Raw genomic sequence first — 20,470 nt, forward strand, 5'->3', positions numbered from 1 at the left:
TTTATATCTGGCTCTATTTTCCCAGTGCCTGTGCTGGATTATATGCCAAGATCTTGTTTCCTTTGTCTGATGACAACAGTGTAGCTGTGTGCCTCAGATACGTTGGCCAGCTTCACCATCCCACCCTCTCAGCCAGCAAGACACCGGAGCATTCATAGCAGTTTCTGCCACCTCTGTGGGTCCCTCCTCATGTTCCAGAGGCACTGCCAGCTGACCGGAGCAGGAAATCCAAATACCGTGTCCCCTTGATTTTAAAGTTGTTTCTGGGTTTCTGTTCTACCAGAATTGGATTGATGGTACCTACCATGGATTATCTGTGGCTTCCCAGGTGGCTCAGTGGATTGCCTGCCCATGCAGGAGACACAGGAGACCTGGGTTCCATCCCTGGGTCAGGAAGCTACCCTGCAGGAGGAAATGGTAAAGCGCTCCAGTATTCTTGCCTGGAACATACTGTGGACAGACAAGCCTGGTGGGCCTCAGTCCATGGGGTCACAGAGTCTGGTATGGCTTACTGACTTATTACAGCACAGCATATCCACATTCCTTTTAAGGAAACTTGTTTTTCAGAAGAAGTTGTTTAGGGAAAGTTTGTTCTTTATTTTGAAACCTCCTGAAGCTACGTAGGGAAAGATGAAATGCAGAGATGGAGAGTTTGGGTCCTGTAAGAAGACCTAGAGGGCCAAAGACAGCATGGAGCTCAACAGACCAGGAGGTGCTCGCCAGCTGGTCTAAAATCACGATGGAGCAATGGCACACACGTGTGCACCCACATGTCTGTGTGATGTTGGACACTTCTTTTCGCTCTCTATTCTGAAATTTGCATGGTGTGAACCATCAGATTTTGCCAGCCCAGCACCCGTCCTTCCTCGTTTTTTTATGATTTCACCCCAACTTCTTGTTGGGAAACTCATCTACTGGATGTGGTTTTGTTCAGATTACTTATCAAAGGGGCACAACATTTGAGTAAGGTGGACTCTTGACCCAGTCTAAGAACAGCAGATGTTTCCTGAGAAAAGGCATCTTAATTTGTCTGTGTTGACTTTAGCTAACTGTCCATCAATGTCTTCAACTTAGATTCTTGCAGCCTCTCTGGTCCCTGTCTTCTCAGACATTTGCTTTTTTATGTTTGACTTTTGTCAGTCAGATGTTTTTGCTTTGACTAATAATAATCAATCACTGTTCCTTGCAACCATGGAACCCTAACTCATGTAGAGTAAGTATTTAATGATTGTTGACTGATAGTAAGACAAAGACTTGGTGTTTAATATTATGGGGAAATAGAGCAGAACCTCAGGTTTCCCCCTCCCTTCTGCTGCATCTCCACCTAAACCAGAGCCACGTGATTGTGATTGAATGTTTACATAAGGAAGAAACAGACATTACTTACAAAGGGTGAGCCTCTTCCTTACCAGAAGGGTCCTTTCAGTTGATGAGACTAGAGTTCTGTCTCTTTGCTATACTGTCTCCCTTGTTTGGAATCTTCCTTAGCCCCAACTCCATCTTCCAAGTCCTGTTCACATCCTACCTCCTAGAAATACAGCTTCAGAGATGAAAACAAATCCCACTTCCCTTGCCCTTCTCCCTCCGCCCTCCATCAAGTCTTATTTGCTCTGTAACAAGTACAGCACAGCCATGGGCCGTGTGTCTTGCTGCTAGACAGAAAGCCGCATTTTAACTTAATCTGTTAAATAAAGAAAAAACGCACAATTAAGAGGAAACTCATTCTTTTAAAAATATATTTGCTGCTCTACGTGTTGACCTTGTTGAAAATAACTGCAGGTTCTGCTGCCACACTTTCCATTTCATTCATCAAACTCTGGCAGCGTGAGAGCATCCTCTCCTCTCTCTCTGACTCTGAGCCCCTCCCCAGGTGTCTCCACCTGTATCTGCTTCTTCTGACTGGTCGCGGAGCCAATCGATGCCCTTATCTAATCAATGTGCTTTCTCTAAAGGAATCATAGGTGGGGTTTGGAGGAAGGTCACGCTCTCTCCAGTGTCGGTATCTTTGCGTTATGCCTGCATGTTAGTCCTATTTTGAGTAATTCGTTTACAGCTGGGGCTGCTATGAGTAGGCATGTGATTATCTATAAAGTAGCTCCCAGTCTCTTCCACACTTCTTTGTGGTTTATACTGGGAGAGGGGTTTTCTGGGGTCAGGATTGTTCTGGGAAAGGGCAGGGAAACCCAGAAGGATCAGGGTTACTCATCGCTGCACTTTTTTGCATTTCCCCAGATGGTGATGTTGTTCAGGGCAAAGGGGAAGCCTGAGCAGAACAGGGGACAGTTCCATTCTATACTTATTTACTCAGCACCTGTCATGTCCTAGGAGCTATGCTTGGTTCAAAGAGTCATTTCACGGAAGAAATCAGATTTTCATATTGCATTTCCAGAGTCTGTCATGGAAAATATTCTATCAACATTACATGAACAAAGGGGAAGGATTACTAGATAAGACCTCACTCTATAATTTGGGAAAGGACTTAAGACATGAGCCTATTGTCTTGTATGTGATGTAGAATGGATTTAGTCCCACAGAAACCTGCTAGGGCCAGAGTTTAATGATTATGTCAATCTGGAACCACTGGTAAAAACATCATGGAGGATGGGTTCTTTGGGATGCAAACTATTGTATACAGGACGGGTAAACAAAAAGGTCCTCCTATAGAGCACGGGGACCTATATTCAATATCCTGTGCTAAACCGTAATGGAAAAGGATGTGGAGAACAGATATACATGGATGACTGAATCATTTTGCTGTACACCTGAAACTACCACAGCATTGTAAGTCAACTGGACTTCAATAAAGTATGCTTTTTAGACAGGAATTGGTTAGAGACTTCCCTGGCAGTCTGGTAGTTAAGAATCCACCTTACAGTGCAAGGGATGTGGGTTAGATCCCTGATCAGAGTCTGACTCTTTGCAAACCCATGGACTATACAGTCCATGGAATTCTCCAGGCCAGAATACTGCAGTGGGTAGCTTTTCCCTTCTCCAGGGGATCTTCCCAAGCCAGGGATTGAACCCAGGTCTCTGGTGTTGCAGACTGATTCTTAACCAGCTGAGCCACAAGGGGAGCCCAGAATTCCAGCTGAGCTATTTTAAATCCTAAAAGATGATGCTGTGAAAGTGTTGCACTCAATATGCCAGGAAATTTGGAAAACTCAGCAGTGGCCACAGGACTGGAAAAGGTCAGTTTTCATTCCAATCCCAAAGAAAGGCAATGCCAAAGAATGCTCAAACTACCACACAATTGCACTCATCTCACAGGCCAGCAAAGTAATGCTCAAATTTCTCCAAGCCAGGCTTCCACAGTACATGCACTGAGAACTTCCAGATGTTCAAGCTGGATTTAGAAAAGGCAAAGGAACCAGAGATCAAATAGCCAATATCCGTTGGATCATCAAAAAAGCAAGAGTTTCAGAAAAACATCTACTTTTCTTTATTGACTATGCCAAAGCCTTTGACTGTGTGGATCACAATAAACTATAAAAAGTTCTTTAAAAGATGGGAATACCAGAGCATCATACCTGCCTCCTGTATGCAGGTCAAGAAACAACAGTTAGAACCAGACATGGAACAACAGACTGGTTCCACATTGGGAAAGGAGTGTGACAAGACTGCATATTGTCACCCTGCTCATTCAACTTATATGCAGAGTACATCATGTGAAATGCTGGGCTGGATGAAGCACAAGCTGCAATCAAGATTGCTGGGAGAAATATCAGTAAAGATATTAGAAGCTGTCAGTAAACAAAAGTATGTAGTTAATGTGTTAGAAAGTGTGTAAGGTGTGATTACCCTTCTGCATACAAGGGGCATAGGCTCCAAAATGCCTCCCTCCACCCACCCTCCACAAGGCATGCATGCCTGGAGTGCTCAAGGCTCTTACAGGGACTTAGTCCTCCATCTCTACAGCTTCCGCATCCACAGGTTCAACCAACCACAGAGCCAGTATTTCCTCTTAAATTTCTTCCATCCAAGCTTGATTGAACATGAAGAGCCAACTATATTTGAAGACAGAAAACAGTGCATCGCATTGAGTAATTTGAGGTCATTGTTGACCTTCAGGGAAATAGTTTCAGCCGGAGGGCAGGCGAAGAAGGCTTTGGAAATTTAGTGGCAGGCAGGTTAGTATAGCCCACCCTTTCTAGAAGTTTAAGATTTAACATTGGGAGATAGGCAAACCCTGCCCTGGGATCATGTAGTGAACAGAAGGAGTTTTTGAAATCAAGAGGCTTGAGAGTATTTATGGTTTTAGTGAAAGGAGGAGGGAGGTATTAGAGGTGTAAGGAAGTGTGTTTGAGATGCCATTCAACACACATCCTGAGACTTCCCCGGTGGTCCAGTTGTTAAGTTTCCTGACGTCCACTTCATGGGGCGCCAGTTTGATCCTTGGTCAGGGAACTAAGATCCTGCATGCTTCACAGCCAAGAAAAAGAAGATTTCTTGAATTAAATAAAGATGAAAATACTACATATCAACTTTTAAAAATTATATGGGAAAAGTAACAAATTATACCACCCACACCCTGACTCCAGGGGGCAGATATGGCACAGATCCAGGGCACCAGTGGGACAGTTGGCCTTGGAAACCTAGTCTGTAATCACTTCTCCCTCCAAGAAAGAACAGAGAGGGTAGATGAGGACAGAGATGAATCTTGCATTTGGACGAAGTGGAAATAGATCGTGTCTGAAAACTTTAATCTCAGAAAAAGTAGGTCATCTTCTGTGAGCGAGCCAGGAGGGCCTGGGAGAGGTCATATCTGCAGAGGCAAAGGCGACGTTTTCTTCCTAGCAGAACTTCTTGCTTTACGGTTCCAATAATTGAGGAATTTCAAACAGAGGGAACTGTTACTGAGTGCACAGGAAGCGCGTGTGACGGAATTGAATCCTTTCCATGAAATTCTTAAAAAACAGTTGATTCCAAGAATTTAACCTTCTGTATTTTTTTAAGAAGCCTTTATTTTCAGTGAAATTCTCAAAACCATGATTACGAATGAGAGACTTAGAAACCGTATTTGTGTGTGAATATTTTAATATTAAGATTTATTTTATGTCTGTTTGTGTTATGGGAAGATTTTTCTCTTCCTGGGGAAATGAAACAAAGGAAAGTCACAGGAACCGTCTCCCCCAGCCACACCTTCTCTCATTGTTTTTAGGCTAAACCTGAAGGGAAAATCCCTCAAGACAGACTGCTTGGGGTGAACTGATGCGACGAAAATTTACTGTCGTGTGGCATTTTCAGAAGCAGCATCTGGCATATTTGCTCATGCTTACGGCTCTGACAGTCATATGTTATTCTATTTGTTTTATATAAATTAACTAGTGTTTTATCCCACTGAATTTTCTATTACTAGACAAGAGTGAAGCAAAGCAAAACAAAGTATAAAACCTTTGACTTTGTACTGTGCAACTCCCAGTGAGTCCGAGTCTACATCTGATGTTCTATCTCGACGATGCCCCTGTGTTAAAACTCCTGAGTGCTGCCATTTCTGTGGCCCAAGACACAGACCTTTCTTTTTAAATCTCATCCCTGATTCTCTAAGCTAAGGAGGCTGCCGAATGTGGTCCTGGTTGATTAACAGAGCTAATAAGCAAAGCCAGACATTATCTGTTATGTGCAAACAGACTAGAGGTGCATTTGTTTGTTGGGTTCTCTTATTATCTCTTGAGAGCCTGGCCTGTTCTCTAACATGGCTCTTCTCTTAATTGAAATTGAGATCTCTGATCATTCTGGGTTGGAAGAATGTAATGACATTTTCTGTAGACTGGTTTATGCTCCATATCCAGACTCAGGAAGGAAGGACTCAGGTAGGACAGAAAATTGGGCTGAAGTCTGAGTGTGATGGGGACCCGCTGATTGACTGAGGAATGTGGACTTGATATTCTGAATGTGTATCTCCTATCACAGTATATAAGCCATCGAAGGAAATCGATATTGAACCAGAAGATTTGTGAAGCCAGGGAATAGGTATGGTGTGTGGTGCTGGCTTCTCTGTTATTTTAGGCATTTGGGAAAGTTTGAGATTTATAGTTTTAGGCAACTGGAAACCCCAGTAGAGTCAGAAGCCTGGGAACATGCAGTGAAATGTCCATTTAGGAGGATTAGCTTGGTGACGGCTTGTATATTTGGCTAGTAGGCGGCAAGGAAGGAGACATGAGAGGGCTTGCATTGGATCAGAGTTTCCCAAGAATGTTCCCCAGTGCACTTATACCCTGAGGAGTACTTCAAAGAAGAAAGGACTCTCTGATTAAGCTGTTGGGCCGCGGCTGCACCATTCATCAGCCGAGTCTGTGGAGAAGTCAGTGTCCATAAGTGAATGACCAGCTCTAAGAAAGGCTAAAGGAAGGAAGCCTGTTGCAACTGGGCGAACCCACTCTTTCCTAAACTTTTTGTCCCCATCATCTTGTGCAGAATAAGACCCCCGGGGTTATAGTCTAACAGTGGGGTCACATTCTAAACTATAAGGCAATGATCAGAAATTTAAAATCCTAAGTCACCAGCTGCTTTTTTCCTCTAGAATTCTATTTCTTTTTTTTGAGCATAAGATAAAGTAATTAACTTGTATTTAGGAAACCCATTTTTTGAACAGTGTATGCTCTATTTTTAGAAACCTGTTCTGCTCAACTTGGCAAGAGGTTCACTTACACAGAGTCGTAAGGGAACCAAGGATGACCAGGGGAAGAGAAATTCCTCTCCCAGGGCCAGAGCTCATCCTCTGTTATATGTTCATTATGGTCTGGCCATATGTAGCGAGTAACCACAAATGCAGATCACTAATCCATCCTCATTCCTCTGCTTCCTCTCTCTCTCTGCGTTTGCATCTGTGTGCCTTTTCTGTCTCATGTCCTGTATATTTCCATATCCTGTTTATTTCTGTCTCTTCATCTCCATCTCTCAAGCCCTTTCCCTCCTGTCCATGTTCTTTTCCCCAAAATAGCACGTTGGCAAGCATGGAGCTGAGTGCCCGTGTGCTCTAACTCCCTGGGTTTCCTTTTCGCTACACTGCTCTTCCCTGAAAACTGTGGATCTTCTAGGTCATCCCGAGACTCTGCGCCTTTGATCTGCCGCCTCTCCTGGTCTCTGCTTTCTTGGACCCTCATTCCCCCACCCCCAGCCCACCATCCTACAGCATCGTTCTCCTGATTCAGGACAGAGGCACCAGAGGGACAAGAGACCGCCTTTGTTCTCACCCCTTTGCAAATAATCTCCGCATTTCTCAACGCTGACCTGGAAGGCATTTTCTCACCATCTGTGGATCCTATAATTAATGACTTTCTTGAAGGAATGTCCACATTTCTTATCTCGCTTGTTACACATATCATTTTTAAAACTTCGGAGCGACACGCTGGCATTTCATGTAAGGGTGGTCCCACAAATCAAGTGCAGGGTGACTGGTTTCATTTCTTTGCTGAAACATCTGGTCCTGTTTAGTGTATGACAAGCAAGAGGTAGGAAGCACATAAAGGCCCTCAGCCCTGATGTCTTCTCTTTCTGCAATTGCATTATGAAATTTAACTGCCTCCTGAAGAGAAACGACGTTAATTCTACGGCCATGACATTAACCAAGACTCATTTCTGTGTCTGTGGGCCTGCAAGCTCTGTGTGGCCAGCTTTTCCAGGCTTCATTCTAGGTCCCCTGCCTGGAGCAAGGAAGGCTGGGGCACAGGTCACGGGCATCTGTGGGGACATGATTCACTTGAAATGGTGTCACATTAAATGTCATGACGTTCATAAGGGAGATGTGAACCATTGCCACCTCCCAAATTTGCTAGACACAAAGCAGTACTTTTCCCTGCAGGGATCCTATAACTCTCTCACGGGAATATCTGTAGCTGATGGCATGTAGACATCAGGAAGACGGTATTTTGTCATGAACAGAAAGGCATGATGCCCATTAGAAGGATAGCTTCTGTCTTCAGAGTGAGCAGTGGGTAACAAGCAAGTGATGGGTTTATGGATGGACAGTGTGCTTAATATCCATCCAATCTCTTTAATAGAGACTCTTTTTTAAATGCCAACCCCCAGTCTTGGTCCTCCTCCTCCCCACCCCAGAGTTTATTGGTTTATAGTTTTTGGCAAAAGGAAAATTCAGGACTAGTGGAGAACAGTCAGTAAAGCCTAGCGGGGAGACCCTTGCACAAAGACTGGAAATCTCCTTTCTGTTTCTTCTACTGGTCATTGGCAAATGCTCTTCCTTTGTCTACTGGGGGGTGGTGTAGCAGCGGCTATGTGAGGGTCATGATCATGGAGGAAACTTCCACAGTGATAATAACAAGCGTCTATACCACTGACTCAGTAACAGGCCCTGCTCTAGGCATTTGACATTGTGGTTGTTTAGTCGCTAAGTCATGTCAGCTCTTTTGTGACTCCATGGACTGCAGCCCACCAGGCTCCTCTGCCCATGGGATTTCTCAGGCAAGAATACTGGAGTGGGTTGCCATTCCCTTCTCCAGAGGATCTTCCCAACCCAGGGATTGAATCCAGATCTCCTGCATTACCACTTAACCGTATTAACTCATTATTGTCCAGGGCATTTTTGCAGAGACTAACGCTAGTGGTTGGCAGTTTTTATTTTGGCCAGGCAAAAATTAATTTTGTTATTTCACTAACACTTTGTGGGTTATTACATTCAATAGTTACACCTGAAACACCTGTAAAATCTTCTCCAGAGCCATGACTTTCATTCTCACTTTCCATGTGTGTGTAGTCGCTCAGTCGTGTCCAACTCTTTGAGACCCCATGGACTGTAGCCCACCAGGCTCCCCTGTCCATGGGATTCTCCAGACAAGAATACTGGAGTGGGTTGCCATTTCCTTCTCCAGGGGACCTTCCCGACCCAGGGATCGAACCTGGGTCTTCCGCATCACAGGCAGATGCTTTACCCTCTGAGCCACCAGGGAAGCCCCTCACTTTCCATACTAGAATCAATCACTAGGTTTTTTTGTCTTTTTGTTGGTCTAATATTCACATTATCTGAATCAGAACTAATTCTGAAGAGCTGTTGGAGACACTAGTATATGTGTTGCTGAGACAGAGAAAGAATCTACATAAAATTCATCAAAAATTTCTTCTTTACTCAAAACTTTTCAATTCATCACTTTTGAAAATTTTACAGTAATAAATTTGTGTTTATAATGTACATAAGGTTGGAAGAAAAACCTAACAGACCAAAATGTGAATAATAGCACCAATCATAAGTCATATAATGAATCCTTGATCAATTTTAAGCTCTAATGACTTCGCGCATTAGCAATATTAATTGCTTCACTCTCTAAACATGTACTGATACATCTCCCGTCAGTAATGTAACTTGGTCCTTGGAGCAAAAACATTGCTGTGACATGGTACCCTACGAATTTGGACCTAGTGTGATAGGGGGTTGGCTTCGGGATCTTTGGAGCTCTCAGCCAGCCAGCTAACTGGTCCTCCCATGACTCTCATAAGGATGCCTGCTCATATGTTATTGGATTGCATATTTGGACCCCATTTCAAAGGATATAACAGGGGTTTACTATCTTATTGGTATCCTTAGCTTACAGTTGGGGAGACTAAGGTTCAGAGGGTTTAAGCAGCTTTTCCAAGTTTACAGAGCCACAGAGCAGGAGGCCTGCTGAGTCGGTGCGGCTTCTGAGCCCACATTTGCCACCACTGGGGTACAGCCTGAGGTTTGTGAAAGGTATCTAGGGATACAGTTGCTGCCTAAGGGTTGGGAGGCCACAGCCCTGACCTTGGCCTCATTACAGATACACTGTGTTTCAGCCCTGCGTTCTGCTTCTCCCCAGGTGCGTGAGGGTGGAGGGAACCAGATGCCCACAAGCCCTGAGCTGGCGCAGGGAGGGGCCTCCACTTTGAACTCAGGGTTCAAGTTATATCTCAGAATGAGTTTTATGAACTGGAGGGGTTATTTTAAACCTAACTCCAGGCATCAACCACAAATGTTGTCTTATGTTCCCTGTTTCTGAATTAGAGTCTTTCTTTCCTAAAGTGCCACAAAAGACATAGGTTTTACTTGGTAAAGTGATTTCTGTAGCTGTCATAGAAGATCAGCAATAAATATACCAACACAGCCTTGAATCCTCTATCTGCACTTGACTTTGGGGAATCCCAGACTGGAAAAATTCTAAATGCCTTTAGTCAGAAATACAGAGCTTGAATGTTTATGGTCTGAAACTTTTGGGCCTAGGTCTAAGGCCATCTCTGGCCTGGTTACACCACTTGCTAAAATCTAACTTGAAGTTTGATTTGAAAAAGAAAACACACAAATTAGACTTTATTGGCACCATAATAAAGCAATGTGGCAATATTTAATATAACCTTAAAATCTTCATAAGCCTTTGTCTAATTATCCTATAAGTAGGGAGGAGGCATTTATATTCTATCTATCCATCCATCCATCATCTACATATCTGTTATCTATCTACCTTGCTAAGGAATAATATTCTAGTTAAACGTAGTTAAAAGTAGTCAAACAAGAATATATATAATAGAACATAAAAATGCTCCTTACTTCAATTCTACTACCCATAAAATCAATCAGTGTCTTTCCCCAGTTTTATTGAGGTATATATGGCACCCCACTCCAGTACTCTTGCGTGGAGAATCCCATGGTCGGAGGAGCCTGGTGGGCTGCAGTCCATGGGGTCTCGAGGAGTTGGACACGACTGAGCGACGTCACTTTCACTTTTCACTTTCCTGCATTGGAGAAGGAAATGGCAACCCACTCCAGTGTTCTTGCCTGGAGAATCCCAGGGACGGTGGAGCCTGGTGGGCTGCCGTCTATGGGGTCGCACAGAGTCGGACAAGACTGAAGTGACTTAGCAGCAGCAGCAGCATACAAAGTTGTATGTATCAGATCAGATCAGATCAGTCACTCAGTCGTGTTCGACTCTCCGCGACCCCATGAATCACAGCACGCCAGGCTTCCCTGTCCATCACCGACTCCCGGAGTTCACTAAGATTCATGTCCATTGAGTCAGTGATGCCATCCAGCCATCTCATCCTCTGTCGTCCCCTTCTCCTCTTGCCCCCAATCCCTCCCAGCGTCAGAGTCTTTTCCAATGAGTCAACTCTTCGAATGAGGTGGCCAAAGTACTGGAGTTTCAGCTTTAGCATCATTCCTTCCAAAGAACACCCAGGGCTGATCTCCTTCAGAATGGACTGGTTGGACCTCCTTGCAGTCCAAGGGACTCTCAAGAGTCTTCTCCAACACCACAGTTCAAAAGCATCAATTCTTCGGTGCTCAGCCTTCTTCACAGTCCAACTCTCACATCCATACATGACCACTGGAAAAACCATAGCCTTGACTAGATGGACCTTTGTTGGCAAAGTAATGTCTCTGCTTTTGAATATGCTGTCTAGGTTGGTCATAACTTTCCTTCCAAGGAGTAAGCGTCTTGTAATTTCATGGCTGCAGTCACCATCTGTAGTGATTTTGAAGCCCAGAAAAATAAAGTATGACACTGTTTCCACTGTTTCCCCATCTATTTCCCGTGAAGTGATGGGACTGGATGCCATGATCTTAGTTTCACTCCCCTCTTTCACTTTCATCAAAAGCTTTTGAGTTCCTCTTCACTTTCTGCCATAAGGGTGGTGTCATCTGCATATCTGAGGTTATTGATATTTCTCCCAGCAATCTTGATTCCAGCTTGTGTTTCTTCCAGTCCAGCGTTTCTCATGATGTACTCTGCATATAAGTTAAATAAACAGGGTGACAATATACAGCCTTGACGTACTCCTTTTCCTATTTGGAACCAGTCTGTTGTTCCATGTCCAGTTCTAACTGTTGCTTCCTGACCTGCATACAGATTTCTCAAGAGGCAGATCAGGTGGTCTGGTATTCCCATCTCTTTCAGAATTTCCCACAGTTTATTGTGATCCACCCAGTCAAAGGCTTTGGCATAGTCAGTAAAGCAGAAATAGATGTTTTTCTGGAACTCTCTTGCTTTTTCCATGATCCAGCGGATGTTGGCAATTTGATCTCTGGTTCCTCTGCCTGTTCTAAAACCAGCTTGAACATCAGGAAGTTCATGGTTCACATATTGCTGAAGCCTGGCTTGGAGAATTTTGAGCATTACTTTACTAGCGTGTGAGATGAGTGCAATTGTGCAGTAGTTTGAGCATTCTTTGGCATTGCCTTTCTTTGGGATTGGAATGAAAACGTGATATATAAAAATGTGATATATATATATATATAAAACATATGTAAAATGAACTGATTACCACAATCAAGCCAATTAATTTATCTATCATTTCACACAGTTCTATTTCTGTGTGTGTATGGTAAGAACATTTAAGATATTTCTTAGCAAATTCCAAGTATACAATACAGTATTATCTTTTATTCTGAACTGTGCGATTCTGGGATATGTTTGTGTAAATGGCTGTGTGAATTGAACTTTAATCCCTATGCACTCAAGACATGCTGATTGAATGAGTGAAAAATGCTAATACCATAATTACTCATCTGTAGAAATGTTAATGATTCTAACATGAACCATGAAAATTGGTATATTGACACACCAAAATAAAGTTTGTCTAAGACTCTAATTTGGTGAATGATTTTTATGCTTTTATTGCTCCTTTGCTCATGCACCAGATTTAGTGTATTCTTTGAGATTTGCTCTTTTTTCATAGTAATTTTTTTATTAAAGGAACTTAGAAAAGATTACATAAAACATTTGCTATAAGCCCTAAATCAAAATATAATAGGTCTAAAGATAGCCTATTCAGGTTGAGCATGGTAACATTGATTCTTATTTAGAAAGATGTGGGTTGGTTACTAATATGTTTTTGGCTTATCTGAACTAAGTTGTAATACATCTAAACAATGATATATTCAGAAAGCAAATGCAACATGATGAATTTTTACCTTTGTATTTCAAAGGGTAAAATGGGGTATCTGTTAGGAGAACTACAGTAGCATGTTGAGTTTTGTTCATTCTGTCTCTGGCTTTAGGCTTTGTCTGAATCTAAAAGCTATAGATGATGTTTAGTGGAAAATCTCAACTGTTGTATTCTGGTGTAATAAGCTGTGTGTGTGTGCTAAGTCACTTCAGTCGTGTCTGACTCTTTGCGACCCCTTGGCCTGTAGCCCACCAGGCCCCTCTGTTCATGGGATTCTCCAGGCACGAATGCTGGAGTGGGTTGCCATGCCCTTCTCCAGGGCTGGAACTCATGTCTCTTGCATCTTTTGCATTGGCAGGTGGATTCTTTACCACTAGCACCACCTGGGAATCCCAATAAGCTGAGGAATGAATTTGCAACTGTTCAGAAGCCACAGAGACAACACATATAAACCAAAGTTAATTGGATGGAAAAGACAAGAATCAACAAATATGTATAATATAGACACACAGAGAAATAACCTGAAAATAAAGGAAGCTAGACATAAATAATTAAGGTATTTAAGAAATTAGGTAATGTGAAAGGACTTTGTGTTTATGTACTAAAGATTGGAGAAGGAATACTTCTCCCTAATGACTAAAAGCTCACGAACACAGAGATGTCATATCACTTAAACTACAGAGCTCATCTCCCAGAAACAGTGGAACTATGTTTTATTCACCTTGAGTTTTCTTCCTACAAGACCACACTTGTTCCCTCCACTCATGGGAGGAACAGCTAGTCTTATTACCCTCCAGTGGAAATGAGTTATGAGCCTTTTATCTGGAGTTTACGGGGTGACTTTAACTTCTTTGTAGTTGAATTTCAGTGATGAATGAATGCAGTATCTATTTCATCTTAGTTAATTTTTTTCAAGAATTCCTTTTCCTGTTCTGATTTGTAGGTACCTACAAGATAATAATGGGAAGGATCAAATTACCCTGTTTGGGATCCTGTTAAACACTTTTCCTTTGTCCTGAGACTCTTCAGCATTAATTTCCTGTTTGTCCATGTCAATCCAACTAGAAAAAACAGGCATTTGAGACATTGATAAAAGTTTGGTGTCTTTATGAGATTGCAAGCAAAGCTTGTATTTTGTACCATACTCATCCCTCTTGGCTTAATTTGGCTACGTTTTTCTTTAGGTTTGTAAAATAGATAGTCAGGAGTCTTGTGAATTAGGACTATAGGAACTGAGGTTCCTTGGGCCTCAATTGCAAGTTGAAATGAAGATGCATAAAGATGCAGAAGGTCCTAGCATGGGTACCAGAAACAGCACCATCAGAAGAGGGAGATGTGCTGTGCAAGAAAGATGGATGGCCCTGCGTGTCAGCTGGCTGGCCGACATCACACTTTTTAAAAGCCCTCAAAATGCAAGCTCCTCATTCTTTCAGCTCCTCAAATATAAGGACCCCTTCCCATGAAATATGTCATCCCTTGGCATGGATTCACAATTATTTCTCAATAATTACCTACAGACGATCATATAGAGTTTGTGACTTGCCCAAAGTCACAACAAATATAAGCAATCGTAAATCAGCCTCTTCCTTTGGACATTTCGCTACTTCACTCACACATTCATCATTTGTCAAGTGCCAACTATAGGCATGTGTGGTGCTGCATGCCAGGGATGCAAAGTGGAATGAGGCATGATCCCAAGCCTCCAGAGGCATACAGTGAGTAATAAATATGCAAGTTATTGACTGCATTAGAGTTTTCTCAGTGCTATAATAGAAGTAGGAACAGAATACTACAAGAGCATAAAGACATCACAATCAGGAGTCAAGGAGAATATCCTGGAGAAACCTACATTTAGATTGAATTTTGAAGCACAGCTGGAATTTCTAGTTAAAGAAACCATGAGATGTCCCTGAAACCTGTAAAAAGTGAAGAGACAGGAAAGTGTTCTAGGTGTCTGAGGAACGGCAAACACTTTCGCTGGGCTTGAGCTGTGGGAGCTGAAGGTCAGGATAGCTGTGGAAGCTGAGGGCAGTGCCGGAGGCCAGACCCCCAAAGGCTGGGATGTTCAGCTAGGGGATGCTCCCTTCACTGGGAACAGAGCGTGCAGGTTAAGGAAAGGGTCCACCCTGCCCCTTCCAGAGCATCATGGGGACCCCAGAGCCACAAAGCTCTTCCCTCACCTCATTCAGGGCATTTCCTCGGGGTCTGGGGTCTGACTTTCAAAGTACAGGCAGATCTCTCTCTAAATAGAATTCACAGCCAACTGCTGAGAGAGAGCTCTTCCTCTCAAGCTGAGCTCTGGGGGGGCCACCCTGCCTGCCTGAATTTCCCTTGATTGGTACTCATTTGACTGTATATGAAAAGGGGCAGAGATGCCATCAGGGACATGTAGGAGGTAATGACTCAGTCCCCACCAAACCCTGTCCTCTGAAACAAATACTGTAGCAGGCACATGGTCAGAAAAATCAGTTTTGAGATTCTGAAAACTCAGGTTTTAAATCTGGCACTGCCTGTAACAGATCTCTGAAATTGGCTTCACGTCAGTGAAGCTCTCTGGACATCCGTCCCTTCTGTGTGAAAGAAACTGACTTGCCTCATTAAGTGCATGGATTTTGTTTTCTCAGATGAGACATCTGATTGTTTGTCTACGTCGTCTTTGTACAAGATGCTAGGTAACAAGGAGATAATCTCATGCCAAGATTGGGCTTCAGTTGATTGTGAGTAGGAAGGGATGGGGAGTTCCACAGAATAATGTTGTTGTTTAGTTGCTAAGTCATGTCTGACTCTTTTGCACCCAATGGACTGTAGCCCACTGGGCTCCTCCGTCTGTGGGATCTCCCAGGCTAGAGTACTGGAGTGGGTTGCCATTTCCCTCTCCAGGGCATCTTCCCAACCCAGAGATCAAACCCACATCTCCTTCAAGGGCAGGTGGGTTCTTTACATCTGAGCCACCAGGGAAGCCCACAGAATAATAGGAACTTAGTAAAGTCAGAGTTCTCTGAAAGGTTCAGAATCCCTGGTTTTAGCTCTTAAATATGGAACTCCTTAAAAAATGTTCTCAAGTTATGTCATGAAAAATGTTCTCTCCAAAGGTGAAAGGAGCCATTCATTGCTTAATAAACTGGATCATCTTCCTTCTTAAAAAAATATTCTATGGCATATAAATGGAGACATTTACACCATCACAGAGAAAAATTTACAGACATGCATGCATCATTTGAAGATGCCTAATCCCTGGAAATAATAAATCAGAGAGATTTTGATTCACTTATGAGGAAATATTTTTAAAAGAAACTTTTGATAACAGGTGAATTTTTCTGTTTTATTAGCTACTTCTTATCACTCATGGCGTTGCTGCTTGGACAATTTGGAGTTATCTGAAATGAACTGGAGAAAGGATGTTATTTTCAGTTATGAATTAAGACTTTGAATAAATAACTGAACAGATTTTTTTTTTCTTTTTAGTGGGAGGCTTTAAAGAGATTCTGAAATGCCAGATAAAAATAGCCTTTCATAGAAAGGTGAGGTAAATATAATGTGACACAGTGAAAAGAATAGACTTGAAGCAGAGAGGCTACAATATAAACACGAAGGCTCTGGTGTTCTTTATTTCCAAGACCCTGGGCAAACCTTTGAGCTTTTCCCTCTGTCCTGAACTACCAGTATGTGTTGAAGAACACATTGAGTTAAGATATAAAATATTTAGCCAGTGCAGGTGCCAATGACCCCTCGATGTCCCATTCATGTCATAGGACAGGAATATGAAGAGAGAATTCCCTTGAGTTTTTCTCTCATTTACATCCTGAATAGCCACCAAACAGTCACTTGCCTTAAACATTTTATTGCACAAGATAAAAGTTTCCCAAACTTTTTAATACCATAACCCATTCCTTGAATAAATGATCCTAAGAATTTCCTTATGAATTAAAAATAATCATTTTGACATTACTGTCTGGGGCAAAATATAATGAAGTAACAAGACAATTTTTTTACTATTTCCCGTTTAACTAATGATGTACCCTGTTCAGTTACCTCAAAGTTGAAAAATTTTTAAGTGTATAGAAAATATGAAAATATAGTAATAGCTTGACCAAAATAGATTTCATATTATAATAGGTTTCTTAAGACTAAATTCTACAATTTTCACAAGTTGTTACTAAACAACAATTTTTTTACTATTTCCCGTTTAACTAATGATGTACCCTGTTCAGTTACCTCAAAGTTGAAAAATTTTTAAGTGTATAGAAAATATGAAAATATAGTAATAGCTTGACCAAAATAGATTTCATATTATAATAGGTTTCTTAAGACTAAATTCTACAATTTTCACAAGTTGTTACTAAACGACAAGTTAAGGGACATGTTTTAGGTTGTGAGCTTTTTAACTTGTAAATGCACATGTAGCTTTTGATTCCTTACAAATGAGGATCCAAATTGGAAATATATCAACCTGCATTGTTTCTTCTTGCAGTTGACTATGAACCAGTAGATCCATCTTGGAACCAGTAGAGCCGTCTTGATATATTAATATTATGGAAGATGAAAGCAAATTGTATCTCAGCAGCAATACTGATTCCATATGCTTCCTGCCATGTAAATAAGCTCCTTCATGGATACAAATAATCAGTTACATGGCTAGAAATGAAAGCAATTTATACATCTATCAAGGTCAAAACCACACACACACACATGGGCTTGAAGTGTTCAGTTTATGGCAACAACTACTATAGCTCGAACCCTGCGCCTTTGTCCTATCCTTTCAACTGTTCTGTCCTACTCAGTAACTTGTTATGATCTTGCATGGTTTAAGGTTAAAAAGCGTGTTTAAAGCATTACTTTATTTATTGATTTTTAATAATTAGATATTACTATGGATCCCAATATTGTGTTAATTTCTGCTGTACATCACAGTGATTCAGTTACATATCTATCTATCTATATACATATATACACATATATATTCTTTTCCATTATAGTTTATACATTGATAGATTCTTACCATGTTGGGAGAGAGTGCACTGTGGGATTCTTTTAATCACCGTTTCATATTCTTCTGTTGAGTTCTAGATAGGTCAATAAATAATATGCTAGCCATTCTGGGCCCTTTGATTAAAATGTGTCATGAATCAAAGTTTATGATTGATCTAGTATAGGCTTTCATGCATTGGAGAAGGAAATGGCAACCCACTCCAGTGTTCTTGCCTGGAGAATCCCAGGGACGGGGGAGCCTGGTGGCTGCCGTCTATGGCGTCACACAGAATCGGACACGACTGAAGTGACTTAGCAGCAGCAGCATCATGGATCCCAATAGCGGTTTCAATTATAAGATTATCCAGGAACACACGATAAACCATGGAGTTTGCAGTGAGAAACCAAGTTTACAGTGATTTTGCCAGGTACCATCACTGGTGTTTTATAGCATTTTCCACAGGACATTCCATTTGTGAAGAGTTCTTCTTCCGTTTCCTCTTTTCTTTCCTTCCTTCCCTTCTTTCTTGCCTCCTTTCTTCGAGTCAAGCAATATTTACTGTATCCTCACCAAGAGCCAGACATCATATAAGGCACCAGGGAAATGAGAAGTTAGATTTTCTAATCCTGGGAAAATGTTTCCTGTTTCTTTGCTTTTAATTTACCCAGGAGTTGTCTTTATTTACATATAAATATATGAATTCTAATTAAACTATAATCACGTTGGGTACTTTACAATGCAATAATATTTTGAAAATTTAATTAATGTAAGTTAAGCCTCCACATGCCATAGACATAATCAGAAAGTTCATTCTTTAAAACATAAAAATAAAAGACAACAGCAATAATGAAAGTTCGTTCTTTAACATTCAGATAGATCTAGTGAATTTAAGAGGTACATTTTATGAGTAGAAAGTCTGAGTCTTTCAATGTCTTGATTACAATTCTCTTAAACCACCTTGTCCAAATCAAGGCAGTTCCCTTGTTAATAAGTTTTCATATGTGGGCAAAAATGGCCATCCTCTAGCCACTGGTCTTTGTATTTCAGGAAATATGTCACGTAAGGAAGTCCCACTCTACGCAAAGGATTTATAGATAGTTCCTTGGAGTTAATTTTCATGGACATTAGAAAGGACTTACATCTCAAGCCAGGCAGAGGGTTTATAAATGATTGCCATAAGCTTTTTAGCGACTTAAGTTAAGTAGAGTAGCACTCCTCTGGCCCTGAATGAAGAGTGTGTAGAATTGTTGGGGCTACTTGGAACTCTGGAGCAGCCCATTGTTCAAAGATTATGTTTTTGATGTTTCTTGCTAAAAGTCATTCATTCTTCTAATAGGTGTTATTTAAGAGCATACACTGTGCCAAGAAGTGGACTTGGCATTGCTATGGAAACCATCCAATTCTAATTTTTCAGAACCACACAGGAGTTGGTACTGGTAGGTCAAGAAGGACTGACACTCAGACTGGATGTCACTTATGAAATATCTGATTTTCAATGTGCAAATATTTTATACACACACACACACACACATAGGTGAATCCACGTGTGTGTGTGTGTGTATTCATATTCACCTACTTGTGTGCGCTCAGTCATGTCCAACTCTTTGCAGCCCCATGGACTAACCCGCCAGGCTCCTCTGTCCATAGAATTTTCCAGGCAAAAATAGTGGAGTAGGTTGCCATTTCCTACTCCAAGGGATCTTCCCAACCCAGGGCTCAAACCTGAGTCTCTTATGTCTCTTGCATTGGCAGGCAGATTCTTTACCACTAGCACCACCTGAGAATCCCATATTCACCTATATATGGGTCAAAATGATGATCAAATAGCAGATGTACAATTGATATAGATATAGAAATTATTTTTATAAATAAATATACTTCAGTTTATTTTTTGACGTAAAGTTGATTCTTTGTAATATGTATGTGTGACACAATGGAATTTACAATAATTGCAGAATTATCTGTAATTACCATTGTGAAGAAGTCAAAACTACAGTAGCTCATGTTAGTGCCTTGATCTTTTGAATTTTTGGACAGAGCAGTGTTGATCTTTCGACAAACTAGGGGCTGGGGTAACTGAAAGTTGGAAAACGCTGAGATTTGAATCTTCTGTTTTTCTACGTAGTACTGATCTTTACATGACCTGAAATGTGTGTTTAACTCCAGTGCTGAAGTCAAATCAAGGACAGAAGGAAATGAACGTTGGAGGCCTCTCATAACATGTTTGTTATTTATTGGATCCCTTCTTCCTTTCTCTGCTGAAATGTGCGCCTCTTCTTAGCCGAGTGACTTTGAGATGAAATTTTTTAAGTCACTTTTTAGTGTCTCTTAACATCATTCACACCCTTCCTTGTCATTTCCCCCATGGCTTTAAGCAGAGCAGCAATTTCAGGCATGAAATAAACTTTTGAAGGCATTATGCTGTTGGAGGCATTTTGGAAAAATGTGAATGAAGCCAACAAAATAGCACAGTCGGTCAGAGGTTACCCTTGTTCCAACAGGGTTCTAAGATGGGACTTGTTTTTCTAGGGATTTGCCCGGTCTGTGTGGAAATAATTTTACTGTTAGAAAAAAAAAAAATCAGTATCTTTAACAATATCTAGAGATTTTTTTTTTTATTTTTGTTTTTATTTTTAACTCTGGTCTTCATTAAGA

The 20,470-nt window shown here is 41.4% G+C and overlaps 1 protein-coding gene and 1 non-coding gene across 12 annotated transcripts in view; one reads left to right on the forward strand and one right to left on the reverse strand.

Moving 5' to 3' along the window:
- The window catches only part of RBMS3 (RNA binding motif single stranded interacting protein 3), an 804,674-nt gene that overhangs the window by 24,893 nt on the left and 759,311 nt on the right, over positions 1-20,470 (forward strand). The window lies entirely within an intron of this gene.
- On the reverse strand, positions 8,832-8,903 carry TRNAH-GUG (transfer RNA histidin (anticodon GUG)). The gene has a single exon. It is a non-coding gene; the product is annotated as a tRNA-His (tRNA).

Source organism: Bos mutus, chromosome 22 (genome assembly GCF_027580195.1).
Source record: "Bos mutus isolate GX-2022 chromosome 22, NWIPB_WYAK_1.1, whole genome shotgun sequence".
Classification (NCBI taxonomy): domain Eukaryota; kingdom Metazoa; phylum Chordata; class Mammalia; order Artiodactyla; family Bovidae; genus Bos; species Bos mutus.